Below are 8,314 nucleotides of genomic sequence, written 5' to 3' on the forward strand. Positions count from 1 at the left end.
ATTTACAATTACTCTCATTAAATCCTCACCAAAAATTTGTAGTCTGCATTATCATCCTCATTTGATAAATGAGAAGGCTGACATTTAAAGAATTTAAGTGATTTTCCCAAGTTTAAAAACAATGTACTAAAATTAGTGTCCTCGGAGTCCAGAGTTCAGAATCTGTGTTCTTTCTTCCGCTGCAGCATGCCTCCCTTTGTGGAATTTGACAAAGCACACATGTCTCCATGTTGGAAGGAGATGAGGATGACTCCCATAAGATCTCTGGGTGACATATAAGGACACTAGAGATCTGAGCTATGTGACCTGCATGACTCACTGGAGAAAAATTCCAGCCCTTTGTTGCAAGTTTGTCTTTCTGTAAACCCAAGGGGGTCATGCCAAAAGCTACACTTTCTTCTAAGTGAAATGTACAGGCAGTGAGGCCTGGCAGCCAAGAATTCTGCCCACATGCTCTGCTTCCTGAGACACTTAGCTGCTACTGAGCATCTTTTTGCCTCAGTTTCCATCAACGCTCCCTAGACTGCTAGACTTCTAGGTGGGGTACTTTGGGTTTTTAAAAAATAAGCACCACACCCATGTTCATTGCAGCATTCACAACAGCCAAGAGGTGTGATCGATGGATGAATGGATAAAGAAAACGTGGTATATACACACAATAACATATTACGCAGTCTTAAAAAAAGAAAAAATTCTGTCACATGCAAAGACACGGATGACCCTCGAGAACATTATGCTAAGCCAGTCACAAAAGGAAAAATACTATGTGATTCAACTCATATGAAGTATCTAACGTAATCAAAATCATAGAAACAGGGAATAGAAAGGCGGTGACCAAGTGCTGGAGAGAGGAGGGAGGAGGAATTCGTTTTAATGGGTATAGAGTTTCAGTTTTGCAAGATGAGAAAGTTCTAGAGATCTGTTGCACAACAACGTAAATATACCTAACGTGACTGAGCTGTGCACTTAAAAATGATTCAGATAATAAATTTAACGTTATGTGGGTTTTTTTAACCACAATTTTTAAAAAAGAGAAAAAAATTTACAACTAATACACATGTAAGAGGTAGGGTTCTCCAGGCCAGAAGTAGGAAGCTGGCCCAGGAATCATTAGGAACTTGGAGATGCCAATCTAGGCTGTAACTAGGTAACTAAACTATAGCTTTTGGGCGAACCATGTTTAATCAGATTGGGACTCAGCCACTGAGCTTTTCCAGTCTTTACAGCTAGATGGCATTAAATGCTGCCAATGCAAATCTGCAGAGAGGACAGGGAAAGGAGGTCTGTTGAGACAGATTTTTGACTACTCACAGTGCACAACTACCACAGTGCTTTTCATACCAAAGGTACTGGATAAATATTTATACAGTTGAATTAACTGGACTCTAATAGTATCTGGTGTTGACTCTCTTGATTTGAAAGATGATGTCCTCCTAAGAACCAACACACGCTGTCATGGAGTTCCCAACCGTGGGCTTCCAACTGGTCTCAACTCCACATCACTCCAGTTGTTTCTGCAGCTCATGGCTGCGTGCTGACACTGGATCTCCAAATTTTGCTTTTCCTAGGAACTGGATCCTGGGTACGCTTTCCTGACTTTGCTTCTCTCCTCCAAATGGATTTGCTTCCAGGCCTGTGTCTCTCTCTACTTTTCCCCTCTGCCTTCCTAGACTCCATCTATTCTATACTTTTCTATTTGTTTCATCTCCTCTCTGTTTTGTGTTTGCAAACCTTGGACACAAAAATACCATTCCATTTAGCACAAACCCAGGGATTCATTGGAACATAGTACTAAGAGTTTTTAAGCATCTCCTTACACCACCAGTGAAGGTTTGATAACACGCCTTCTATACAAAATAAGGACCAATAAGCCATTCTTGCCCCCCGATAAAAATACAATGGTGGCGGAACCCTTAGTCTCAGAGCGGGTGCCTTTCAGGGAAAATCTGACCCATCTTCCTGTCTCTCACTTACGGTTATCTGAAAATATCTAAATACAAGTTATCACTGTCAGACACGCAAATTAGCACAAAGGCATATAATGGCCTGAAACCTGATACCCGTTTTTTATTAAAATAGGAAGGACCACCCAAAATAGCCTGCAGACCCTCTTTTTTGCTCTAACAGTGTTTTATAATAATTCATTCCTCTGTGCGAGTTCTTCTGAAGATAATAAGCTGAGACTGAAGTGATGGAAACATATATTCTGGAAGATCTCCCACAAGGGAGATCCCAAGACATAGGCATGTAGCAGACAAAGACAGAATAACAGCCTTGAGGTTGATTTCTGATCAGAAAGTTCTACCCCTGGCTCAGTCAGTCACCACCTATGGGACCTTGGCTAAGTTATTTAGTGACTCTCAAGCTCTGGTCTGTTCGTCTATCCCATGGGGATAAAAATACTACCAGCCTGATAAGAGTTATTAGGACAAGTAAATGAGAAGATCTATGTAAAGCTCTTAGCACAGTAATTCTTTTTTTTTTTTTTTACAAATATGATTTTTTTTATTTGTCACCATTAAATGTCTGACTTTTAAACAGATTCTTGGACTGGTGGCTCATATCCATCAGCTCGTTCAACTTTAGCACCGGTCTCATCCCCAGTAGCTTTTCCAGAACTACTACCTTCACCATGAAGCTCCATGAGCTTTCCCAATTCAAACTTGGGCTTCTTCAGCATTTTTACTTTTCTAACGAAGACATCAGGAAGTGGACAAATAGACTGACAAGCCTTTTCTATATCTTTTCTGATGCTGTCTGGAATCAATTTATTGACCACTTCTTTCAAGTCACTTGCACCTCTCGGGTCATGATTTCCATCATCTTTTTCCGAATTTGACAGACCTGTTGGTGCTGAGCGTAAGAGGTCTTCCAAATCTGATTATTGCATTTTTTAGTAAAACCAACACAAAATAGACGAAGCAAATAACCATCGGTAGTCTTGACATCAACATGAGCTTCAATCATGGTCTGCCATGTTTTGACCGTGGAGCACATTTTGTCACAGGTAAGATCCATGCCGTGGAAATTAGTCAGGCAGTTTTTGCCCTGAACATCCTCAGTAATTAGCTTGAATTTTCTAAACGCAACTTCATCATTCTGCAAATCAGCAAGGCTCACTTCAAAAACACGACCCTTGAGGTCATCAGATGCGATTTTGGTTCCTTGGGTTCTTGTGACTAACGTTTTTCCAATATTTCTTATATTGAACATAGCTGGTGCTTTCACATCATACCAATCTTTCTTGGAAAATGGATCAACCACTTTCTTCTTGGCTCCCTTTTTGCCGCCTTTCGTAAGGCGCTTGTTCTTGCCCACAGCCATGGCGCTGCTCAGAGAGCCAAAAGGAGCACAGTAATTCTTAATACAATTTAGGTAAGTGGAAATAGTGAAAGCAACACAAAACACTTGTTCCTGCCATGAGAGCGCAGGTTTTAAAAGAATTCTGAAAATTCAGAACGAATCGGCTATTTGCATAGCTGCAATTTATACTTACAACAGTGGGTGGCACTAGTACCATATCTATAGAGCATGACTCCCCCCCGACTTTTTTTTTTTTTTTTTTAACAGCATTCCTTTTCAGCTTTCTTTTCCAGGAATAGCAGCATTTCCCCTTGATCTTTTAATTTTTGTTATCCCCATATAGCTTCATAGGCTATTTTCAGTAGCATAGTAAATTATTTCTATTTTAAAATGCAAACACAAATTGCCATGGGCTGATTTCAAGAAATTTAAAATTTTATTTTGAAGTTTTGCCCTCTTTCTAATTCATTCCCGAAACTTGATTGTATTGTTCTACTATGGGCATTGAAACAAATATTTTACATCTGTGGACATTGTCAATCCCAAGAAAGTTTCAAGCCCCTTCTTCTAGGATACTATAGGATGTGTTTACTTAGGAGTGTTTGAAGAAAAGACTTTGAGCATGGCAATTAAACTACCAGTGGTTCTGAAATCATCCCTCAGTTGCTTGGTGGATATGCTCATGGTTAATTCAGCAGTGATTATAATTGTATGTTCTTTTTTCTTTTTACTTTTTACATCTTTAAACAATTTTTAAAGATTTATTTATTTATTTGAGAGGGAGAGAGAGAATGAGAGTGGGGGTGGGGGAGGGGGACCGGCAGAGGGAAAGAATCTCAAGCAGACTCCCCGCTGAGTGGGAGCCTGACTCAGGGCTCAATCCCAGGAGATCATGATCTGAGCCCATACCAAGAGTGGGACGCTTAACTGACTGAGTCACCCAGGCACCCCTATAATTATATTTTCCAATTCAATTTGTGTTGCTCTCACAAATACCTTTGTGAATTTTATTTCCTATGCTGTTGCCATTGCAACTAAGTTCAGATCATTCTCTAGCCCAGCCTGGAAGCTACAGGTTGGACCTTATTTTGTGCATCAGGCTTGGACGGTAACATGGCTCGGGGTGCCTTTGCATCACAGGGTTTAAAGATTCTCTAAGTTAACTCGGTCCCTAAGGGTAAGAGGCTCCCCCAGAGCCAACTGTAGGCAAACACACGCTCAGTGCAAAACATATTTGTGCAACCACACCCCAAATTCTTGTTTGCAGTTTGTTCTGTGGTCTGAGCACAAAGGGTGGTGTTAGCAGAGATCAACAACAGGGGCAGGGCTGTCAGCTCACCCTGGGCTGGGAGGTGAACTCTGAGGGTCCTCCTAATGCCTCTTAGGGGAGCAGCACACCAGCCTTGCAGAGTTCAGAATGGCATCCTACAACCCACTGAAAGGCCCATTCTACCCAAGAGAGCCAGCTACAGACAAAATAATAGCAATCGGCCCGACCTATTTAAACTTCTCTGTGACAAGTGAAATCATTTTGAAGTGAAATTCTCTTCTGTGTTTAAAGATGGGTTAAGTTTAGGGGCACCTGGGTGGCTCAGTCGGTCGAGCGTCTGCCTTCGGCTCAGGTCATGATCCCAGGGTCCTGGGATCGAGCCTACATCGGGCTCCCTGCTCGGCGAGGAGTCTGCTTCTCCCTCTACCTGCTGCACCCCCTGCTTGTGTGCCCTCTCTCTCTCTCTCTCTCTCTCTGACAAATAAATAAAGAAAATCTTTAAAAAATAAAAAAATAACGATGATTAAGTTTAAGGGGGGGAACTGAACTTTGCAGAAACTGAAATATCACACATTACCAGGTAGTAGTAAAGAATCCCAGTGTTTGGTTTTTTGTTGTTGTTGGTTTTTTTTGTTTTGGTTTTTTTGGGGGGCTGTGAAGTCCCTTACATGTACAGCAAAACAAGGGAAAAGAGTTAAATATATTATATGATAAAATTCTGATTTATTTGAAAATATTCATTGTTGATTCTGTAAACCAGTTATATAATCAGCAACAATAACAATTTGGTCTCAAATTCATGTCTCGCATTTCCTTGCATTGGATAGAGCAATCCTCAATACTGCTCTAACCAAGTGTTACAGCACCTCACTTCTGATTTGGGAATAAAAATGACAGCGCTTAAGTGTGATGCTGTCTGCTAGTTTCCAAGTTGAGGTTATATGTCTTATTCTTTGTTTACTAAGAGTTTGGATTGCAAGCGAATGTTAATTTTAATCAAATGCCTTTTGCATATCCACCCACATGATTGCTTATCCATATTGAATGCTTGATGAGATGCACTAATACTTCATTCTGAATCTCTATTTATAGCTGTATTTGTATGATATTTGCACACATATCAATTTGTATTTTTTTTTCCTCCCACATTTTAACAGGTTGTTCGGCCAGGGTTATGTTGTTTCATACGATAAATCAGGAAGCAGTCCATCTTTTCCCATGGAAGAGTTTATATTACATCCTCAACTGATCTCTTCTTGGAATATACAAAAGTATTTGCCTTTATGGCTAGGCCTGCCACGTTTTTTAGATGTAATATTTTGACAGCATTTTCTATGTCTTCTATGCTGTTTGGCCGCCTGGGGTTGTCTATTTCTTGGCTCAATTTTGGTCATTTACATTTTCCCAGTGAATTCTGTTTGTAATTTTTACAATTTATTAAGTAAAAAATAATAGGAATAATCTTATGGAAATTTGCTCCTCTAACTCTGTGGTCCTGTGTCCTTTTGCATTCCTACTTTGCATATTTATGTTTTGTTTTGTTTTGTTTTTTAAGTGGGCTCCAGGCCCAGCATGGAGCCCAACACAGGGCTTGAATTCATGACCCTGAGATCAAGGCCTGAGCTGAGATCAAGAGCCGAACACTTAATCAGACTGAGCCACCCAGGCACTCCTGTTTTTCTTTCATTCTTGGCTGGATTCACTACAGGTTTATTCATTTTATTGGTATGCTTCTACTTAAAATGGCTCACGGAACATTAAGTAAAATACATGGCTGTTGGAATTTTCCTGTTGTTCATATTCTAGGTGAATAGTAGTTTTCTGTCTTCAAAGAACATACTTATTCTGAAGAATACTAATATTTGAACCCAGACAATGAATTACAACAACAGGTTCACAAATAGGAAGACTGAAGTCAAGAGAGGCCCTTTTGGCAAATTACAGGAGAAATCAAAACACAACTCCCAGGGCCAGCGCCCATTTGGCACGTGAAGTGTGGGCCAAACCCAGTTAACAAGGACATTAGCAGTCAGATCATTTCTAAATGGAGTCGGCCTCCATAAAGAACATAAGTGAGCTTACTTCTCCTGAAAGATTTTTTGCCTCTGTGGTATGAGTGGTTCTGAGAAGCGAACCCTGAGGCATAATTTTATGGGAGGGAAGGGCTTGTTTAAATAAGAACATTATGCCACAGTAACATGACTAAGAAACTATGTAAGTAGAAAGCCTCTGGGCGCCCTCCCCTGATGCAGCTGAGCCAGGTGATTTAGGCAAAGTATGTAGACATTTCTTGTTATCTTGAAAGAAGTGAGCTCGGGAATATTGCCCAAATAGAAGGCAAAACAACCTTGGGATGAAGCCATACCCTGAGATTGCAGACTATTGCTTTAGAATGTTGTCTACATTTTTTTTTAAAGATTTTATTTATTTGACAGAGAGACACAGCAAGAGAGGGAACACAAGCAGGGGCAGTGGGAGAGGGAGAAGCAGGCTTCCTGCTGAGCAGGGAACCCGATGTGGAGCTCGATCCCAGGACCCTGGGATCCTGACCTGAGTGGAAGGCAGACACTTAACGACTGAGCCACCCAGGCGCCGCCTGATGTCTACATTTTAACATTAAAGGTTTGTTAAATTGTCATTAATGGGTTTGGCAATCACATATGGGCTTGATTCAAAGAATAGCTTTCAAATGATCCCAACTTAAAATTTTGCTGTCCCAATGAACAATCCCTAAAACTTGGAGTTACTTGTCCTGTGGCACTAACGATTCCATGCTAAATGTAGGTTCTCTCAAGAGAATAAAAAGACTGATGTTCAAAAACCTGAATTCTGAGGCCAAGGACAGTTAAAGACAGCGAATAGCGGTCTCAGTTTTAGTGAACTAATGAATGTGAAAACATTTCAGAATATTACTCATCTACATATCCGAAGGAGATGAGAACAGGATATTGAAGAGATATCTGCACTCCCATGTTCACTGTGGCGTTATTCACAATAGCTGAGATATGGAAACAACCTATCAATGGATGAATGGGAAAAGAAAACTTGGTGTATTTATGCACAGTGGAATATTATTCAGCATGGAAATAGAAGGAAATCCTACCATTTGCAAGAACGTGGGTGGATCTTGAGGGCATAATGCTAAGTGAAATAAGTCAGAGAAAGACCCAATACTGTATGATCTCATATATATGTGGAATCTAAAAAAAAAAAAGTCAAACGTACGGAAATAGAGAGGAGATTGCTGGTTACCAGGGCCTAGGGTGAGGGGAAATGTTGATCAGAGGGCACAAACTTCCACTTACAAGGTGGATAGATTCTGGAAATCTGATGCATAGCATGGTGATTATAGTTAACAGTACTGTATTATGTACTTGGTACTTCCTAAAAGTAAATCTTAAATGTTTTTACCACATACACAAAGTTGGTGGAAGTGCCAGAGGTGGACCTTATTGTGGTCCTCATCTCGCAATACAGAAGTGTATCAAATCATCACATCACACACCTCAAACGCATGCAATTTGATACATCATTATATTTCAGCAAAACTGAAAAAAAGTTCCTATCAGTCACTGGTTCTACAGTTTCAACACCCTCCTTTCCCTGCCAAGTCTCCCTTCTAGTATTTCTGGAAAAGCCCAGAGGGTATAACTCAGAATTCACACCAATCTGCCCACTTTGCTTTCTTTTCTTCTGCTCTGCCTTTTACCAGGTGGTATCATCGGTAACTATCTGGTTATG

At 40.5% G+C, this 8,314-nt stretch overlaps 1 pseudogene; it reads right to left on the reverse strand.

The window, feature by feature from the left end:
• Positions 1–2,504: 2,504 nt before the first annotated feature.
• Positions 2,505–3,324, reverse strand: LOC114217487 (small ribosomal subunit protein eS1 pseudogene; annotated as a pseudogene).
• Positions 3,325–8,314: the final 4,990 nt, after the last annotated feature.

This window comes from Eumetopias jubatus, unplaced genomic scaffold, assembly GCF_037043125.1.
Source record: "Eumetopias jubatus isolate StellerSeaLion01/CBP00866 unplaced genomic scaffold, mEumJub1_p1.0 scaffold_2, whole genome shotgun sequence".
In the NCBI taxonomy this organism is placed as follows: domain Eukaryota; kingdom Metazoa; phylum Chordata; class Mammalia; order Carnivora; family Otariidae; genus Eumetopias; species Eumetopias jubatus.